At 44.0% G+C, this 19,592-nt stretch overlaps 14 non-coding genes across 14 annotated transcripts; all 14 read left to right on the top strand.

Annotated features, from left to right (window-relative positions):
- Positions 1–5,771: 5,771 nt before the first annotated feature.
- trnay-gua (transfer RNA tyrosine (anticodon GUA)) lies at positions 5,772–5,858 on the top strand. Its single transcript is given in 2 exon segments — positions 5,772–5,808; positions 5,823–5,858. It is a non-coding gene; the product is annotated as a tRNA-Tyr (tRNA).
- Positions 5,859–9,826: 3,968 nt separating this feature from the next.
- Positions 9,827–9,913, top strand: trnay-gua (transfer RNA tyrosine (anticodon GUA)). The gene is given in 2 exon segments: positions 9,827–9,863; positions 9,878–9,913. It is a non-coding gene; the product is annotated as a tRNA-Tyr (tRNA).
- Positions 9,914–10,502: 589 nt separating this feature from the next.
- trnay-gua (transfer RNA tyrosine (anticodon GUA)) lies at positions 10,503–10,589 on the top strand. Its single transcript is given in 2 exon segments — positions 10,503–10,539; positions 10,554–10,589. It is a non-coding gene; the product is annotated as a tRNA-Tyr (tRNA).
- A 589-nt stretch (positions 10,590–11,178) lies between these two features.
- On the top strand, positions 11,179–11,265 carry trnay-gua (transfer RNA tyrosine (anticodon GUA)). The gene is given in 2 exon segments: positions 11,179–11,215; positions 11,230–11,265. It is a non-coding gene; the product is annotated as a tRNA-Tyr (tRNA).
- A 588-nt stretch (positions 11,266–11,853) lies between these two features.
- On the top strand, positions 11,854–11,940 carry trnay-gua (transfer RNA tyrosine (anticodon GUA)). The gene is given in 2 exon segments: positions 11,854–11,890; positions 11,905–11,940. It is a non-coding gene; the product is annotated as a tRNA-Tyr (tRNA).
- A 589-nt stretch (positions 11,941–12,529) lies between these two features.
- trnay-gua (transfer RNA tyrosine (anticodon GUA)) lies at positions 12,530–12,616 on the top strand. Its single transcript is given in 2 exon segments — positions 12,530–12,566; positions 12,581–12,616. It is a non-coding gene; the product is annotated as a tRNA-Tyr (tRNA).
- Positions 12,617–13,205: 589 nt separating this feature from the next.
- trnay-gua (transfer RNA tyrosine (anticodon GUA)) lies at positions 13,206–13,292 on the top strand. The gene is given in 2 exon segments: positions 13,206–13,242; positions 13,257–13,292. It is a non-coding gene; the product is annotated as a tRNA-Tyr (tRNA).
- A 589-nt stretch (positions 13,293–13,881) lies between these two features.
- Positions 13,882–13,968, top strand: trnay-gua (transfer RNA tyrosine (anticodon GUA)). Its single transcript is given in 2 exon segments — positions 13,882–13,918; positions 13,933–13,968. It is a non-coding gene; the product is annotated as a tRNA-Tyr (tRNA).
- A 589-nt stretch (positions 13,969–14,557) lies between these two features.
- On the top strand, positions 14,558–14,644 carry trnay-gua (transfer RNA tyrosine (anticodon GUA)). Its single transcript is given in 2 exon segments — positions 14,558–14,594; positions 14,609–14,644. It is a non-coding gene; the product is annotated as a tRNA-Tyr (tRNA).
- Positions 14,645–15,907: 1,263 nt separating this feature from the next.
- trnay-gua (transfer RNA tyrosine (anticodon GUA)) lies at positions 15,908–15,994 on the top strand. Its single transcript is given in 2 exon segments — positions 15,908–15,944; positions 15,959–15,994. It is a non-coding gene; the product is annotated as a tRNA-Tyr (tRNA).
- A 589-nt stretch (positions 15,995–16,583) lies between these two features.
- Positions 16,584–16,670, top strand: trnay-gua (transfer RNA tyrosine (anticodon GUA)). Its single transcript is given in 2 exon segments — positions 16,584–16,620; positions 16,635–16,670. It is a non-coding gene; the product is annotated as a tRNA-Tyr (tRNA).
- A 1,264-nt stretch (positions 16,671–17,934) lies between these two features.
- On the top strand, positions 17,935–18,021 carry trnay-gua (transfer RNA tyrosine (anticodon GUA)). Its single transcript is given in 2 exon segments — positions 17,935–17,971; positions 17,986–18,021. It is a non-coding gene; the product is annotated as a tRNA-Tyr (tRNA).
- Positions 18,022–18,610: 589 nt separating this feature from the next.
- Positions 18,611–18,697, top strand: trnay-gua (transfer RNA tyrosine (anticodon GUA)). Its single transcript is given in 2 exon segments — positions 18,611–18,647; positions 18,662–18,697. It is a non-coding gene; the product is annotated as a tRNA-Tyr (tRNA).
- A 589-nt stretch (positions 18,698–19,286) lies between these two features.
- trnay-gua (transfer RNA tyrosine (anticodon GUA)) lies at positions 19,287–19,373 on the top strand. The gene is given in 2 exon segments: positions 19,287–19,323; positions 19,338–19,373. It is a non-coding gene; the product is annotated as a tRNA-Tyr (tRNA).
- The last annotated feature ends 219 nt before the right edge of the window (positions 19,374–19,592 follow it).

Below are 19,592 nucleotides of genomic sequence, written 5' to 3' on the forward strand. Positions count from 1 at the left end.
GCCTAGTGTTTCCCCAAAAGCAAGTCATTCCCTGAGCGGGAATCAAACCCAGGCCGCGGTGGTAAAAGAAATGAATCCTAACCACTAGACCAACAGGGAGAGAGAATAAGACATTTCGCAGTGAGAGGGCTAAACAGCGATTTTATTCCTCGGCTCACTTTTTGTCTATTCCCAAATGCAACTACTTGCAATCTAAGGGATGTAGCTCAGAGGAATAGAGCATTAGTTGAACGTACGAAGACCTGGGGGCAATCGTCAGCAGCTCCAAGAAACCATCAAACTCAGCAGATTAATTTCTTAAAGGGAACATATGCTTCTGCCGAACCTCTGATCATCTCGGTAATGGCGTTTGATTACATTTGACACCCTTCGATAGCTCAGTTGGTAGAGCGGAGGACTGTAGGTGAAATTGCTGTAATCCTTAGGTCGCTGGTTCAAATCCTGCTCGAAGGATTGTACTTTTTCTTGTGGCTTACGCCAACTTTTTGACAGCAGTGCACCTTGACATGTGCTTGACAAAAAATATCTTTCCCTGAGAGAAGAACTCTTCACTTGTTGACCTTTGATAGGAATGTTGGTAGAGCAGCAGAGAGTTCTTGAGATTGCAACAATCCTTAGGTTGCTGACTCAGAAGAGTATAACTTTTTCTGCAGTTGTGCCAAGTTTTTGACTTATGCCTAGTGTTTCCCCAAAAGCAAGTCATTCCCTGAGCGGGAATCAAACCCAGGCCGCGGTGGTAAAAGAAATGCATCCTAACCACTAGACCAACAGGGAGAGAGAATAAGACATTTCGCAGTGAGAGGGCTAAACAGCGATTTTATTCCTCGGCTCACTTTTTGTCTATTCCCAAATGCAACTACTTGCAATCTAAGGGGATGTAGCTCAGAGGAATAGAGCATTAGTTGAACGTACGAAGACCTGGGGGCAATCGTCAGCAGCTCCAAGAAACCATCAAACTCAGCAGATTAATTTCTTAAAGGGAACATATGCTTCTGCCGAACCTCTGATCATCTCGGTAATGGCGTTTGATTACATTTGACACCCTTCGATAGCTCAGTTGGTAGAGCGGAGGACTGTAGGTGAAATTGCTGTAATCCTTAGGTCGCTGGTTCAAATCCTGCTCGAAGGATTGTACTTTTTCTTGTGGCTTACGCCAACTTTTTGACAGCAGTGCACCTTGACATGTGCTTGACAAAAATATCTTTCCCTGAGAGAAGAACTCTTCACTTGTTGACCTTTGATAGGAATGTTGGTAGAGCAGCAGAGAGTTCTTGAGATTGCAACAATCCTTAGGTTGCTGACTCAGAAGAGTATAACTTTTTCTGCAGTTGTGCCAAGTTTTTGACTTATGCCTAGTGTTTCCCCAAAAGCAAGTCATTCCCTGAGCGGGAATCAAACCCAGGCCGCGGTGGTAAAAGAAATGAATCCTAACCACTAGACCAACAGGGAGAGAGAATAAGACATTTCGCAGTGAGAGGGCTAAACAGCGATTTTATTCCTCGGCTCACTTTTTGTCTATTCCCAAATGCAACTACTTGCAATCTAAGGGGATGTAGCTCAGAGGAATAGAGCATTAGTTGAACGTACGAAGACCTGGGGGCAATCGTCAGCAGCTCCAAGAAACCATCAAACTCAGCAGATTAATTTCTTAAATGGAACATATGCTTCTGCCGAACCTCTGATCATCTCGGTAATGGCGTTTGATTACATTTGACACCCTTCGATAGCTCAGTTGGTAGAGCGGAGGACTGTAGGTGAAATTGCTGTAATCCTTAGGTCGCTGGTTCAAATCCTGCTCGAAGGATTGTACTTTTTCTTGTGGCTTACGCCAACTTTTTGACAGCAGTGCACCTTGACATGTGCTTGACAAAAAATATCTTTCCCTGAGAGAAGAACTCTTCACTTGTTGACCTTTGATAGGAATGTTGGTAGAGCAGCAGAGAGTTCTTGAGATTGCAACAATCCTTAGGTTGCTGACTCAGAAGAGTATAACTTTTTCTGCAGTTGTGCCAAGTTTTTGACTTATGCCTAGTGTTTCCCCAAAAGCAAGTCATTCCCTGAGCGGGAATCAAACCCAGGCCGCGGTGGTAAAAGAAATGAATCCTAACCACTAGACCAACAGGGAGAGAGAATAAGACATTTCGCAGTGAGAGGGCTAAACAGCGATTTTATTCCTCGGCTCACTTTTTGTCTATTCCCAAATGCAACTACTTGCAATCTAAGGGGATGTAGCTCAGAGGAATAGAGCATTAGTTGAACGTACGAAGACCTGGGGGCAATCGTCAGCAGCTCCAAGAAACCATCAAACTCAGCAGATTAATTTCTTAAAGGGAACATATGCTTCTGCCGAACCTCTGATCATCTCGGTAATGGCGTTTGATTACATTTGACACCCTTCGATAGCTCAGTTGGTAGAGCGGAGGACTGTAGGTGAAATTGCTGTAATCCTTAGGTCGCTGGTTCAAATCCTGCTCGAAGGATTGTACTTTTTCTTGTGGCTTACGCCAACTTTTTGACAGCAGTGCACCTTGACATGTGCTTGACAAAAAATATCTTTCCCTGAGAGAAGAACTCTTCACTTGTTGACCTTTGATAGGAATGTTGGTAGAGCAGCAGAGAGTTCTTGAGATTGCAACAATCCTTAGGTTGCTGACTCAGAAGAGTATAACTTTTTCTGCAGTTGTGCCAAGTTTTTGACTTATGCCTAGTGTTTCCCCAAAAGCAAGTCATTCCCTGAGCGGGAATCAAACCCAGGCCGCGGTGGTAAAAGAAATGCATCCTAACCACTAGACCAACAGGGAGAGAGAATAAGACATTTCGCAGTGAGAGGGCTAAACAGCGATTTTATTCCTCGGCTCACTTTTTGTCTATTCCCAAATGCAACTACTTGCAATCTAAGGGGATGTAGCTCAGAGGAATAGAGCATTAGTTGAACGTACGAAGACCTGGGGGCAATCGTCAGCAGCTCCAAGAAACCATCAAACTCAGCAGATTAATTTCTTAAAGGGAACATATGCTTCTGCCGAACCTCTGATCATCTCGGTAATGGCGTTTGATTACATTTGACACCCTTCGATAGCTCAGTTGGTAGAGCGGAGGACTGTAGGTGAAATTGCTGTAATCCTTAGGTCGCTGGTTCAAATCCTGCTCGAAGGATTGTACTTTTTCTTGTGGCTTACGCCAACTTTTTGACAGCAGTGCACCTTGACATGTGCTTGACAAAAAATATCTTTCCCTGAGAGAAGAACTCTTCACTTGTTGACCTTTGATAGGAATGTTGGTAGAGCAGCAGAGAGTTCTGAGATTGCAACAATCCTTAGGTTGCTGACTCAGAAGAGTATAACTTTTTCTGCAGTTGTGCCAAGTTTTTGACTTATGCCTAGTGTTTCCCCAAAAGCAAGTCATTCCCTGAGCGGGAATCAAACCCAGGCCGCGGTGGTAAAAGAAATGAATCCTAACCACTAGACCAACAGGGAGAGAGAATAAGACATTTCGCAGTGAGAGGGCTAAACAGCGATTTTATTCCTCGGCTCACTTTTTGTCTATTCCCAAATGCAACTACTTGCAATCTAAGGGGATGTAGCTCAGAGGAATAGAGCATTAGTTGAACGTACGAAGACCTGGGGGCAATCGTCAGCAGCTCCAAGAAACCATCAAACTCAGCAGATTAATTTCTTAAAGGGAACATATGCTTCTGCCGAACCTCTGATCATCTCGGTAATGGCGTTTGATTACATTTGACACCCTTCGATAGCTCAGTTGGTAGAGCGGAGGACTGTAGGTGAAATTGCTGTAATCCTTAGGTCGCTGGTTCAAATCCTGCTCGAAGGATTGTACTTTTTCTTGTGGCTTACGCCAACTTTTTGACAGCAGTGCACCTTGACATGTGCTTGACAAAAAATATCTTTCCCTGAGAGAAGAACTCTTCACTTGTTGACCTTTGATAGGAATGTTGGTAGAGCAGCAGAGAGTTCTTGAGATTGCAACAATCCTTAGGTTGCTGACTCAGAAGAGTATAACTTTTTCTGCAGTTGTGCCAAGTTTTTGACTTATGCCTAGTGTTTCCCCAAAAGCAAGTCATTCCCTGAGCGGGAATCAAACCCAGGCCGCGGTGGTAAAAGAAATGAATCCTAACCACTAGACCAACAGGGAGAGAGAATAAGACATTTCGCAGTGAGAGGGCTAAACAGCGATTTTATTCCTCGGCTCACTTTTTGTCTATTCCCAAATGCAACTACTTGCAATCTAAGGGGATGTAGCTCAGAGGAATAGAGCATTAGTTGAACGTACGAAGACCTGGGGGCAATCGTCAGCAGCTCCAAGAAACCATCAAACTCAGCAGATTAATTTCTTAAAGGGAACATATGCTTCTGCCGAACCTCTGATCATCTCGGTAATGGCGTTTGATTACATTTGACACCCTTCGATAGCTCAGTTGGTAGAGCGGAGGACTGTAGGTGAAATTGCTGTAATCCTTAGGTCGCTGGTTCAAATCCTGCTCGAAGGATTGTACTTTTTCTTGTGGCTTACGCCAACTTTTTGACAGCAGTGCACCTTGACATGTGCTTGACAAAAAATATCTTTCCCTGAGAGAAGAACTCTTCACTTGTTGACCTTTGATAGGAATGTTGGTAGAGCAGCAGAGAGTTCTTGAGATTGCAACAATCCTTAGGTTGCTGACTCAGAAGAGTATAACTTTTTCTGCAGTTGTGCCAAGTTTTTGACTTATGCCTAGTGTTTCCCCAAAAGCAAGTCATTCCCTGAGCGGGAATCAAACCCAGGCCGCGGTGGTAAAAGAAATGCATCCTAACCACTAGACCAACAGGGAGAGAGAATAAGACATTTCGCAGTGAGAGGGCTAAACAGCGATTTTATTCCTCGGCTCACTTTTTGTCTATTCCCAAATGCAACTACTTGCAATCTAAGGGGATGTAGCTCAGAGGAATAGAGCATTAGTTGAACGTACGAAGACCTGGGGGCAATCGTCAGCAGCTCCAAGAAACCATCAAACTCAGCAGATTAATTTCTTAAAGGGAACATATGCTTCTGCCGAACCTCTGATCATCTCGGTAATGGCGTTTGATTACATTTGACACCCTTCGATAGCTCAGTTGGTAGAGCGGAGGACTGTAGGTGAAATTGCTGTAATCCTTAGGTCGCTGGTTCAAATCCTGCTCGAAGGATTGTACTTTTTCTTGTGGCTTACGCCAACTTTTTGACAGCAGTGCACCTTGACATGTGCTTGACAAAAAATATCTTTCCCTGAGAGAAGAACTCTTCACTTGTTGACCTTTGATAGGAATGTTGGTAGAGCAGCAGAGAGTTCTTGAGATTGCAACAATCCTTAGGTTGCTGACTCAGAAGAGTATAACTTTTTCTGCAGTTGTGCCAAGTTTTTGACTTATGCCTAGTGTTTCCCCAAAAGCAAGTCATTCCCTGAGCGGGAATCAAACCCAGGCCGCGGTGGTAAAAGAAAAGAATCCCAACCACTAGACCAACAGGGAGAGAGAATAAGACATTCGCAGTGAGAGGGCTAAACAGTGATTTTATTCTTCGGCTCACTTTTTGTCTATTCCCAAATGCAACTACTTGCAATCTAAGGGGATGTAGCTCAGAGGAATAGAGCATTAGTTGAACGTACGAAGACCTGGGGGCAATCGTCAGCAGCTCCAAGAAACCATCAAACTCAGCAGATAAATTTCTTAAAGGGAACATATGCTTCTGCCGAACCTCTGATCATCTCGGTAATGGCGTTTGATTACATTTGACACCCTTCGATAGCTCAGTTGGTAGAGCGGAGGACTGTAGGTGAAATTGCTGTAATCCTTAGGTCGCTGGTTCAAATCCGGCTCGAAGGATTGTACTTTTTCTTGTGGCTTACGCCAACTTTTTGACAGCAGTGCACCTTGACATGTGCTTGACAAAAAATATCTTTCCCTGAGAGAAGAACTCTTCACTTGTTGACCTTTGATAGGAATGTTGGTAGAGCAGCAGAGAGTTCTTGAGATTGCAACAATCCTTAGGTTGCTGACTCAGAAGAGTATAACTTTTTCTGCAGTTGTGCCAAGTTTTTGACTTATGCCTAGTGTTTCCCCAAAAGCAAGTCATTCCCTGAGCGGGAATCAAACCCAGGCCGCGGTGGTAAAAGAAATGCATCCTAACCACTAGACCAACAGGGAGAGAGAATAAGACATTTCGCAGTGAGAGGGCTAAACAGCGATTTTATTCCTCGGCTCACTTTTTGTCTATTCCCAAATGCAACTACTTGCAATCTAAGGGGATGTAGCTCAGAGGAATAGAGCATTAGTTGAACGTACGAAGACCTGGGGGCAATCGTCAGCAGCTCCAAGAAACCATCAAACTCAGCAGATTAATTTCTTAAATGGAACATATGCTTCTGCCGAACCTCTGATCATCTCGGTAATGGCGTTTGATTACATTTGACACCCTTCGATAGCTCAGTTGGTAGAGCGGAGGACTGTAGGTGAAATTGCTGTAATCCTTAGGTCGCTGGTTCAAATCCTGCTCGAAGGATTGTACTTTTTCTTGTGGCTTACGCCAACTTTTTGACAGCAGTGCACCTTGACATGTGCTTGACAAAAAATATCTTTCCCTGAGAGAAGAACTCTTCACTTGTTGACCTTTGATAGGAATGTTGGTAGAGCAGCAGAGAGTTCTCGAGATTGCAACAATCCTTAGGTTGCTGACTCAGAAGAGTATAACTTTTTCTGCAGTTGTGCCAAGTTTTTGACTTATGCCTAGTGTTTCCCCAAAAGCAAGTCATTCCCTGAGCGGGAATCAAACCCAGGCCGCGGTGGTAAAAGAAATGCATCCTAACCACTAGACCAACAGGGAGAGAGAATAAGACATTTCGCAGTGAGAGGGCTAAACAGCGATTTTATTCCTCGGCTCACTTTTTGTCTATTCCCAAATGCAACTACTTGCAATCTAAGGGGATGTAGCTCAGAGGAATAGAGCATTAGTTGAACGTACGAAGACCTGGGGGCAATCGTCAGCAGCTCCAAGAAACCATCAAACTCAGCAGATTAATTTCTTAAAGGGAACATATGCTTCTGCCGAACCTCTGATCATCTCGGTAATGGCGTTTGATTACATTTGACACCCTTCGATAGCTCAGTTGGTAGAGCGGAGGACTGTAGGTGAAATTGCTGTAATCCTTAGGTCGCTGGTTCAAATCCTGCTCGAAGGATTGTACTTTTTCTTGTGGCTTACGCCAACTTTTGACAGCAGTGCACATTGACATGTGCTTGACAAAAAATATCTTTCCCTGAGAGAAGAACTCTTCACTTGTTGACCTTTGATAGGAATGTTGGTAGAGCAGCAGAGAGTTCTTGAGATTGCAACAATCCTTAGGTTGCTGACTCAGAAGAGTATAACTTTTTCTGCAGTTGTGCCAAGTTTTTGACTTATGCCTAGTGTTTCCCCAAAAGCAAGTCATTCCCTGAGCGGGAATCAAACCCAGGCCGCGGTGGTAAAAGAAATGCATCCTAACCACTAGACCAACAGGGAGAGAGAATAAGACATTTCGCAGTGAGAGGGCTAAACAGCGATTTTATTCCTCGGCTCACTTTTTGTCTATTCCCAAATGCAACTACTTGCAATCTAAGGGGATGTAGCTCAGAGGAATAGAGCATTAGTTGAACGTACGAAGACCTGGGGGCAATCGTCAGCAGCTCCAAGAAACCATCAAACTCAGCAGATTAATTTCTTAAAGGGAACATATGCTTCTGCCGAACCTCTGATCATCTCGGTAATGGCGTTTGATTACATTTGACACCCTTCGATAGCTCAGTTGGTAGAGCGGAGGACTGTAGGTGAAATTGCTGTAATCCTTAGGTCGCTGGTTCAAATCCTGCTCGAAGGATTGTACTTTTTCTTGTGGCTTACGCCAACTTTTTGACAGCAGTGCACCTTGACATGTGCTTGACAAAAAATATCTTTCCCTGAGAGAAGAACTCTTCACTTGTTGACCTTTGATAGGAATGTTGGTAGAGCAGCAGAGAGTTCTTGAGATTGCAACAATCCTTAGGTTGCTGACTCAGAAGAGTATAACTTTTTCTGCAGTTGTGCCAAGTTTTTGACTTATGCCTAGTGTTTCCCCAAAAGCAAGTCATTCCCTGAGCGGGAATCAAACCCAGGCCGCGGTGGTAAAAGAAATGCATCCTAACCACTAGACCAACAGGGAGAGAGAATAAGACATTTCGCAGTGAGAGGGCTAAACAGCGATTTTATTCCTCGGCTCACTTTTTGTCTATTCCCAAATGCAACTACTTGCAATCTAAGGGGATGTAGCTCAGAGGAATAGAGCATTAGTTGAACGTACGAAGACCTGGGGGCAATCGTCAGCAGCTCCAAGAAACCATCAAACTCAGCAGATTAATTTCTTAAAGGGAACATATGCTTCTGCCGAACCTCTGATCATCTCGGTAATGGCGTTTGATTACATTTGACACCCTTCGATAGCTCAGTTGGTAGAGCGGAGGACTGTAGGTGAAATTGCTGTAATCCTTAGGTCGCTGGTTCAAATCCTGCTCGAAGGATTGTACTTTTTCTTGTGGCTTACGCCAACTTTTTGACAGCAGTGCACCTTGACATGTGCTTGACAAAAAATATCTTTCCCTGAGAGAAGAACTCTTCACTTGTTGACCTTTGATAGGAATGTTGGTAGAGCAGCAGAGAGTTCTTGAGATTGCAACAATCCTTAGGTTGCTGACTCAGAAGAGTATAACTTTTTCTGCAGTTGTGCCAAGTTTTTGACTTATGCCTAGTGTTTCCCCAAAAGCAAGTCATTCCCTGAGCGGGAATCAAACCCAGGCCGCGGTGGTAAAAGAAATGCATCCTAACCACTAGACCAACAGGGAGAGAGAATAAGACATTTCGCAGTGAGAGGGCTAAACAGCGATTTTATTCCTCGGCTCACTTTTTGTCTATTCCCAAATGCAACTACTTGCAATCTAAGGGGATGTAGCTCAGAGGAATAGAGCATTAGTTGAACGTACGAAGACCTGGGGGCAATCGTCAGCAGCTCCAAGAAACCATCAAACTCAGCAGATTAATTTCTTAAAGGGAACATATGCTTCTGCCGAACCTCTGATCATCTCGGTAATGGCGTTTGATTACATTTGACACCCTTCGATAGCTCAGTTGGTAGAGCGGAGGACTGTAGGTGAAATTGCTGTAATCCTTAGGTCGCTGGTTCAAATCCTGCTCGAAGGATTGTACTTTTTCTTGTGGCTTACGCCAACTTTTTGACAGCAGTGCACCTTGACATGTGCTTGACAAAAAATATCTTTCCCTGAGAGAAGAACTCTTCACTTGTTGACCTTTGATAGGAATGTTGGTAGAGCAGCAGAGAGTTCTTGAGATTGCAACAATCCTTAGGTTGCTGACTCAGAAGAGTATAACTTTTTCTGCAGTTGTGCCAAGTTTTTGACTTATGCCTAGTGTTTCCCCAAAAGCAAGTCATTCCCTGAGCGGGAATCAAACCCAGGCCGCGGTGGTAAAAGAAATGCATCCTAACCACTAGACCAACAGGGAGAGAGAATAAGACATTTCGCAGTGAGAGGGCTAAACAGCGATTTTATTCCTCGGCTCACTTTTTGTCTATTCCCAAATGCAACTACTTGCAATCTAAGGGGATGTAGCTCAGAGGAATAGAGCATTAGTTGAACGTACGAAGACCTGGGGGCAATCGTCAGCAGCTCCAAGAAACCATCAAACTCAGCAGATTAATTTCTTAAAGGGAACATATGCTTCTGCCGAACCTCTGATCATCTCGGTAATGGCGTTTGATTACATTTGACACCCTTCGATAGCTCAGTTGGTAGAGCGGAGGACTGTAGGTGAAATTGCTGTAATCCTTAGGTCGCAGGTTCAAATCCTGCTCGAAGGATTGTACTTTTTCTTGTGGCTTACGCCAACTGTTTGACAGCAGTGCACATTGACATGTGCTTGACAAAAAATATCTTTCCCTGAGAGAAGAACTCTTCACTTGTTGACCTTTGATAGGAATGTTGGAAGAGCAGCAGAGAGTTCTTGAGATTGCAACAATCCTTAGGTTGCTGACTCAGAAGAGTATAACTTTTTCTGCAGTTGTGCCAAGTTTTTGACTTATGCCTAGTGTTTCCCCAAAAGCAAGTCATTCCCTGAGCGGGAATCAAACCCAGGCCGCGGTGGTAAAAGAAATGCATCCTAACCACTAGACCAACAGGGAGAGAGAATAAGACATTTCGCAGTGAGAGGGCTAAACAGCGATTTTATTCCTCGGCTCACTTTTTGTCTATTCCCAAATGCAACTACTTGCAATCTAAGGGGATGTAGCTCAGAGGAATAGAGCATTAGTTGAACGTACGAAGACCTGGGGGCAATCGTCAGCAGCTCCAAGAAACCATCAAACTCAGCAGATTAATTTCTTAAAGGGAACATATGCTTCTGCCGAACCTCTGATCATCTCGGTAATGGCGTTTGATTACATTTGACACCCTTCGATAGCTCAGTTGGTAGAGCGGAGGACTGTAGGTGAAATTGCTGTAATCCTTAGGTCGCTGGTTCAAATCCTGCTCGAAGGATTGTACTTTTTCTTGTGGCTTACGCCAACTTTTTGACAGCAGTGCACCTTGACATGTGCTTGACAAAAAATATCTTTCCCTGAGAGAAGAACTCTTCACTTGTTGACCTTTGATAGGAATGTTGGTAGAGCAGCAGAGAGTTCTTGAGATTGCAACAATCCTTAGGTTGCTGACTCAGAAGAGTATAACTTTTTCTGCAGTTGTGCCAAGTTTTTGACTTATGCCTAGTGTTTCCCCAAAAGCAAGTCATTCCCTGAGCGGGAATCAAACCCAGGCCGCGGTGGTAAAAGAAATGCATCCTAACCACTAGACCAACAGGGAGAGAGAATAAGACATTTCGCAGTGAGAGGGCTAAACAGCGATTTTATTCCTCGGCTCACTTTTTGTCTATTCCCAAATGCAACTACTTGCAATCTAAGGGGATGTAGCTCAGAGGAATAGAGCATTAGTTGAACGTACGAAGACCTGGGGGCAATCGTCAGCAGCTCCAAGAAACCATCAAACTCAGCAGATTAATTTCTTAAAGGGAACATATGCTTCTGCCGAACCTCTGATCATCTCGGTAATGGCGTTTGATTACATTTGACACCCTTCGATAGCTCAGTTGGTAGAGCGGAGGACTGTAGGTGAAATTGCTGTAATCCTTAGGTCGCTGGTTCAAATCCTGCTCGAAGGATTGTACTTTTTCTTGTGGCTTACGCCAACTTTTTGACAGCAGTGCACCTTGACATGTGCTTGACAAAAAATATCTTTCCCTGAGAGAAGAACTCTTCACTTGTTGACCTTTGATAGGAATGTTGGTAGAGCAGCAGAGAGTTCTGAGATTGCAACAATCCTTAGGTTGCTGACTCAGAAGAGTATAACTTTTTCTGCAGTTGTGCCAAGTTTTTGACTTATGCCTAGTGTTTCCCCAAAAGCAAGTCATTCCCTGAGCGGGAATCAAACCCAGGCCGCGGTGGTAAAAGAAATGAATCCTAACCACTAGACCAACAGGGAGAGAGAATAAGACATTTCGCAGTGAGAGGGCTAAACAGCGATTTTATTCCTCGGCTCACTTTTTGTCTATTCCCAAATGCAACTACTTGCAATCTAAGGGGATGTAGCTCAGAGGAATAGAGCATTAGTTGAACGTACGAAGACCTGGGGGCAATCGTCAGCAGCTCCAAGAAACCATCAAACTCAGCAGATTAATTTCTTAAAGGGAACATATGCTTCTGCCGAACCTCTGATCATCTCGGTAATGGCGTTTGATTACATTTGACACCCTTCGATAGCTCAGTTGGTAGAGCGGAGGACTGTAGGTGAAATTGCTGTAATCCTTAGGTCGCTGGTTCAAATCCTGCTCGAAGGATTGTACTTTTTCTTGTGGCTTACGCCAACTTTTTGACAGCAGTGCACCTTGACATGTGCTTGACAAAAAATATCTTTCCCTGAGAGAAGAACTCTTCACTTGTTGACCTTTGATAGGAATGTTGGTAGAGCAGCAGAGAGTTCTTGAGATTGCAACAATCCTTAGGTTGCTGACTCAGAAGAGTATAACTTTTTCTGCAGTTGTGCCAAGTTTTTGACTTATGCCTAGTGTTTCCCCAAAAGCAAGTCATTCCCTGAGCGGGAATCAAACCCAGGCCGCGGTGGTAAAAGAAATGCATCCTAACCACTAGACCAACAGGGAGAGAGATTAAGACATTTCGCAGTGAGAGGGCTAAACAGCGATTTTATTCCTCGGCTCACTTTTTGTCTATTCCCAAATGCAACTACTTGCAATCTAAGGGGATGTAGCTCAGAGGAATAGAGCATTAGTTGAACGTACGAAGACCTGGGGGCAATCGTCAGCAGCTCCAAGAAACCATCAAACTCAGCAGATTAATTTCTTAAAGGGAACATATGCTTCTGCCGAACCTCTGATCATCTCGGTAATGGCGTTTGATTACATTTGACACCCTTCGATAGCTCAGTTGGTAGAGCGGAGGACTGTAGGTGAAATTGCTGTAATCCTTAGGTCGCTGGTTCAAATCCTGCTCGAAGGATTGTACTTTTTCTTGTGGCTTACGCCAACTTTTTGACAGCAGTGCACCTTGACATGTGCTTGACAAAAAATATCTTTCCCTGAGAGAAGAACTCTTCACTTGTTGACCTTTGATAGGAATGTTGGTAGAGCAGCAGAGAGTTCTCGAGATTGCAACAATCCTTAGGTTGCTGACTCAGAAGAGTATAACTTTTTCTGCAGTTGTGCCAAGTTTTTGACTTATGCCTAGTGTTTCCCCAAAAGCAAGTCATTCCCTGAGCGGGAATCAAACCCAGGCCGCGGTGGTAAAAGAAATGAATCCTAACCACTAGACCAACAGGGAGAGAGAATAAGACATTTCGCAGTGAGAGGGCTAAACAGCGATTTTATTCCTCGGCTCACTTTTTGTCTATTCCCAAATGCAACTACTTGCAATCTAAGGGGATGTAGCTCAGAGGAATAGAGCATTAGTTGAACGTACGAAGACCTGGGGGCAATCGTCAGCAGCTCCAAGAAACCATCAAACTCAGCAGATTAATTTCTTAAAGGGAACATATGCTTCTGCCGAACCTCTGATCATCTCGGTAATGGCGTTTGATTACATTTGACACCCTTCGATAGCTCAGTTGGTAGAGCGGAGGACTGTAGGTGAAATTGCTGTAATCCTTAGGTCGCTGGTTCAAATCCTGCTCGAAGGATTGTACTTTTTCTTGTGGCTTACGCCAACTTTTTGACAGCAGTGCACCTTGACATGTGCTTGACAAAAAATATCTTTCCCTGAGAGAAGAACTCTTCACTTGTTGACCTTTGATAGGAATGTTGGTAGAGCAGCAGAGAGTTCTTGAGATTGCAACAATCCTTAGGTTGCTGACTCAGAAGAGTATAACTTTTTCTGCAGTTGTGCCAAGTTTTTGACTTATGCCTAGTGTTTCCCCAAAAGCAAGTCATTCCCTGAGCGGGAATCAAACCCAGGCCGCGGTGGTAAAAGAAATGCATCCTAACCACTAGACCAACAGGGAGAGAGAATAAGACATTTCGCAGTGAGAGGGCTAAACAGCGATTTTATTCCTCGGCTCACTTTTTGTCTATTCCCAAATGCAACTACTTGCAATCTAAGGGGATGTAGCTCAGAGGAATAGAGCATTAGTTGAACGTACGAAGACCTGGGGGCAATCGTCAGCAGCTCCAAGAAACCATCAAACTCAGCAGATTAATTTCTTAAAGGGAACATATGCTTCTGCCGAACCTCTGATCATCTCGGTAATGGCGTTTGATTACATTTGACACCCTTCGATAGCTCAGTTGGTAGAGCGGAGGACTGTAGGTGAAATTGCTGTAATCCTTAGGTCGCTGGTTCAAATCCTGCTCGAAGGATTGTACTTTTTCTTGTGGCTTACGCCAACTTTTTGACAGCAGTGCACCTTGACATGTGCTTGACAAAAAATATCTTTCCCTGAGAGAAGAACTCTTCACTTGTTGACCTTTGATAGGAATGTTGGTAGAGCAGCAGAGAGTTCTCGAGATTGCAACAATCCTTAGGTTGCTGACTCAGAAGAGTATAACTTTTTCTGCAGTTGTGCCAAGTTTTTGACTTATGCCTAGTGTTTCCCCAAAAGCAAGTCATTCCCTGAGCGGGAATCAAACCCAGGCCGCGGTGGTAAAAGAAATGAATCCTAACCACTAGACCAACAGGGAGAGAGAATAAGACATTTCGCAGTGAGAGGGCTAAACAGCGATTTTATTCCTCGGCTCACTTTTTGTCTATTCCCAAATGCAACTACTTGCAATCTAAGGGGATGTAGCTCAGAGGAATAGAGCATTAGTTGAACGTACGAAGACCTGGGGGCAATCGTCAGCAGCTCCAAGAAACCATCAAACTCAGCAGATTAATTTCTTAAAGGGAACATATGCTTCTGCCGAACCTCTGATCATCTCGGTAATGGCGTTTGATTACATTTGACACCCTTCGATAGCTCAGTTGGTAGAGCGGAGGACTGTAGGTGAAATTGCTGTAATCCTTAGGTCGCTGGTTCAAATCCTGCTCGAAGGATTGTACTTTTTCTTGTGGCTTACGCCAACTTTTTGACAGCAGTGCACCTTGACATGTGCTTGACAAAAAATATCTTTCCCTGAGAGAAGAACTCTTCACTTGTTGACCTTTGATAGGAATGTTGGTAGAGCAGCAGAGAGTTCTTGAGTTTCCAACAATCCTTAGGTTGCTGACTCAGAAGAGTATAACTTTTTCTGCAGTTGTGCCAAGTTTTTGACTTATGCCTAGTGTTTCCCCAAAAGCAAGTCATTCCCTGAGCGGGACTCAAACCCAGGCCGCGGTGGTAAAAGAAATGAATCCTAACCACTAGACCAACAGGGAGAGAGAATAAGACATTTCGCAGTGAGAGGGCTAAACAGCGATTTTATTCCTCGGCTCACTTTTTGTCTATTCCCAAATGCAACTACTTGCAATCTAAGGGGATGTAGCTCAGAGGAATAGAGCATTAGTTGAAAGTACGAAGACCTGGGGGCAATCGTCAGCAGCTCCAAGAAACCATCAAATTCAGCAGATTAATTTCTTAAATGGAACATATGCTTCTGCCGAACCTCTGATCATCTCGGTAATGGCGTTTGATTACATTTGACACCCTTTGATAGCTCAGTTGGAAGAGCAGAGGACTGTAGGTGAAATTGCTGTAATCCTTAGCTCGCTGGTTCAAATCCTGCTCGAAGGATTGAACCTTTTCTTGTGGCTTACGCCAACTTTTTGACAGCAGTGCACCTTGACAAGTGCTTGACAAAAAATATCTTTCCCTGAGAGAACTCATCACTTGTTGACCTTTGATAGGAATGTTGGTAGAGCAGCAGAGAGTTCTTGAGATTCCAACAATCCTTAGGTTGCTGACTCAGAAGAGTATAACTTTTTCTGCAGTTGTGCCAAGTTTTTGACTTATGCCTAGTGTTTCCCCAAAAGCAAGTCATTCCCTGAGCGGGAATCAAACCCAGGCCGCGGTGGTAAAAGAAATGAATCCTAACCACTAGACCAACAGGGAGAGAGAATAAGACATTTCGCAGTGAGAGGGCTAAACAGCGATTTTATTCCTCGGCTCACTTTTTGTCTATTCCCAAATGCAACTACTTGCAATCTAAGGGGATGTAGCTCAGAGGAATAGAGCATTAGTTGAACGTACGAAGACCTGGGGGCAATCGTCAGCAGCTCCAAGAAACCATCAAACTCAGCAGATTAATTTCTTAAAGGGGAACATATGCTTCTGCCGAACCTCTGATCATCTCGGTAATGGCGTTTGATTACATTTGACACCCTTCGATAGCTCAGTTGGTAGAGCGGAGGACTGTAGGTGAAATTGCTGTAATCCTTAGGTCGCTGGTTCAAATCCTGCTCGAAGGATTGTACTTTTTCTTGTGGCTTACGCCAACTTTTTGACAGCAGTGCACCTTGACATGTGCTTGACAAAAAATATCTTTCCCTGAGAGAAGAACTCTTCACTTGTTGACCTTTGATAGGAATGTTGGTAGAGCAGCAGAGAGTTCTTGAGATTGCAACAATCCTTAGGTTGCTGACTCAGAAGAGTATAACTTTTTCTGCAGTTGTGCCAAGTTTTTGACTTATGCCTAGTGTTTCCCCAAAAGCAAGTCATTCCCTGAGCGGGAATCAAACCCAGGCCGCGGTGGTAAAAGAAATGCATCCTAACCACTAGACCAACAGGGAGAGAGAATAAGACATTTCGCAGTGAGAGGGCTAAACAGCGATTTTATTCCTCGGCTCACTTTTTGTCTATTCCCAAATGCAACTACTTGCAATCTAAGGGGATGTAGCTCAGAGGAATAGAGCATTAGTTGAACGTACGAAGACCTGGGGGCAATCGTCAGCAGCTCCAAGAAACCATCAAATTCAGCAGATTAATTTCTTAAATGGAACATATGCTTCTGCCGAACCTCTGATCATCTCGGTAATGGCGTTTGATTACATTTGACACCCTTCGATAGCTCAGTTGGTAGAGCGGAGGACTGTAGGTGAAATTGCTGTAATCCTTAGGTCGCTGGTTCAAATCCTGCTCGAAGGATTGTACTTTTTCTTGTGGCTTACGCCAACTTTTTGACAGCAGTGCACCTTGACATGTGCTTGACAAAAAATATCTTTCCCTGAGAGAAGAACTCTTCACTTGTTGACCTTTGATAGGAATGTTGGTAGAGCAGCAGAGAGTTCTCGAGATTGCAACAATCCTTAGGTTGCTGACTCAGAAGAGTATAACTTTTTCTGCAGTTGTGCCAAGTTTTTGACTTATGCCTAGTGTTTCCCCAAAAGCAAGTCATTCCCTGAGCGGGAATCAAACCCAGGCCGCGGTGGTAAAAGAAATGAATCCTAACCACTAGACCAACAGGGAGAGAGAATAAGACATTTCGCAGTGAGAGGGCTAAACAGCGATTTTATTCCTCGGCTCACTTTTTGTCTATTCCCAAATGCAACTACTTGCAATCTAAGGGGATGTAGCTCAGAGGAATAGAGCATTAGTTGAACGTACGAAGACCTGGGGGCAATCGTCAGCAGCTCCAAGAAACCATCAAACTCAGCAGATTAATTTCTTAAAGGGAACATATGCTTCTGCCGAACCTCTGATCATCTCGGTAATGGCGTTTGATTACATTTGACACCCTTGATAGCTCAGTTGGTAGAGCGGAGGACTGTAGGTGAAATTGCTGTAATCCTTAGGTCGCTGGTTCAAATCCTGCTCGAAGGATTGTACTTTTTCTTGTGGCTTACGCCAACTTTTTGACAGCAGTGCACATTGACATGTGCTTGACAAAAAATATCTTTCCCTGAGAGAAGAACTCTTCACTTGTTGACCTTTGATAGGAATGTTGGTAGAGCAGCAGAGAGTTCTTGAGATTGCAACAATCCTTAGGTTGCTGACTCAGAAGAGTATAACTTTTTCTGCAGTTGTGCCAAGTTTTTGACTTATGCCTAGTGTTTCCCCAAAAGCAAGTCATTCCCTGAGCGGGAATCAAACCCAGGCCGCGGTGGTAAAAGAAATGCATCCTAACCACTAGACCAACAGGGAGAGAGAATAAGACATTTCGCAGTGAGAGGGCTAAACAGCGATTTTATTCCTCGGCTCACTTTTTGTCTATTCCCAAATGCAACTACTTGCAATCTAAGGGGATGTAGCTCAGAGGAATAGAGCATTAGTTGAACGTACGAAGACCTGGGGGCAATCGTCAGCAGCTCCAAGAAACCATCAAACTCAGCAGATTAATTTCTTAAAGGGAACATATGCTTCTGCCGAACCTCTGATCATCTCGGTAATGGCGTTTGATTACATTTGACACCCTTCGATAGCTCAGTTGGTAGAGCGGAGGACTGTAGGTGAAATTGCTGTAATCCTTAGGTCGCTGGTTCAAATCCTGCTCGAAGGATTGTACTTTTTCTTGTGGCTTACGCCAACTTTTTGACAGCAGTGCACCTTGACATGTGCTTGACAAAAAATATCTTTCCCTGAGAGAAGAACTCTTCACTTGTTGACCTTTGATAGGAATGTTGGTAGAGCAGCAGAGAGTTCTTGAGATTGCAACAATCCTTAGGTTGCTGACTCAGAAGAGTATAACTTTTTCTGCAGTTGTGCCAAGTTTTTGACTTATGCCTAGTGTTTCCCCAAAAGCAAGTCATTCCCTGAGCGGGAATCAAACCCAGGCCGCGGTGGTAAAAGAAATGAATCCTAACCACTAGACCAACAGGGAGAGAGAATAAGACATTTCGCAGTGAGAGGGCTAAACAGCGATTTTATTCCTCGGCTCACTTTTTGTCTATTCCCAAATGCAACTACTTGCAATCTAAGGGGATGTAGCTCAGAGGAATAGAGCATTAGTTGAACGTACGAAGACCTGGGGGCAATCGTCAGCAGCTCCAAGAAACCATCAAACTCAGCAGATTAATTTCTTAAATGGAACATATGCTTCTGCCGAACCTCTGATCATCTCGGTAATGGCGTTTGATTACATTTGACACCCTTCGATAGCTCAGTTGGTAGAGCGGAGGACTGTAGGTGAAATTGCTGTAATCCTTAGGTCGCTGGTTCAAATCCTGCTCGAAGGATTGTACTTTTTCTTGTGGCTTACGCCAACTTTTTGACAGCAGTGCACCTTGACATGTGCTTGACAAAAAATATCTTTCCCTGAGAGAAGAACTCTTCACTTGTTGACCTTTGATAGGAATGTTGGTAGAGCAGCAGAGAGTTCTTGAGATTGCAACAATCCTTAGGTTGCTGACTCAGAAGAGTATAACTTTTTCTGCAGTTGTGCCAAGTTTTTGACTTATGCCTAGTGTTTCCCCAAAAGCAAGTCATTCCCTGAGCGGGAATCAAACCCAGGCCGCGGTGGTAAAAGAAATGAATCCTAACCACTAGACCAACAGGGAGAGAGAATAAGACATTTCGCAGTGAGAGGGCTAAACAGCGATTTTATTCCTCGGCTCACTTTTTGTCTATTCCCAAATGCAACTACTTGCAATCTAAGGGGATGTAGCTCAGAGGAATAGAGCATTAGTTGAACGTACGAAGACCTGGGGGCAATCGTCAGCAGCTCCAAGAAACCATCAAACTCAGCAGATTAATTTCTTAAAGGGAACATATGCTTCTGCCGAACCTCTGATCATCTCGGTAATGGCGTTTGATTACATTTGACACCCTTCGATAGCTCAGTTGGTAGAGCGGAGGACTGTAGGTGAAATTGCTGTAATCCTTAGGTCGCTGGTTCAAATCCTGCTCGAAGGATTGTACTTTTTCTTGTGGCTTACGCCAACTTTTTGACAGCAGTGCACCTTGACATGTGCTTGACAAAAAATATCTTTCCCTGAGAGAAGAACTCTTCACTTGTTGACCTTTGATAGGAATGTTGGTAGAGCAGCAGAGAGTTCTTGAGATTGCAACAATCCTTAGGTTGCTGACTCAGAAGAGTATAACTTTTTCTGCAGTTGTGCCAAGTTTTTGACT

Source organism: Oncorhynchus masou, chromosome 27 (assembly GCF_036934945.1).
Source record: "Oncorhynchus masou masou isolate Uvic2021 chromosome 27, UVic_Omas_1.1, whole genome shotgun sequence".
Taxonomy (NCBI): Eukaryota; Metazoa; Chordata; class Actinopteri; order Salmoniformes; family Salmonidae; genus Oncorhynchus; species Oncorhynchus masou.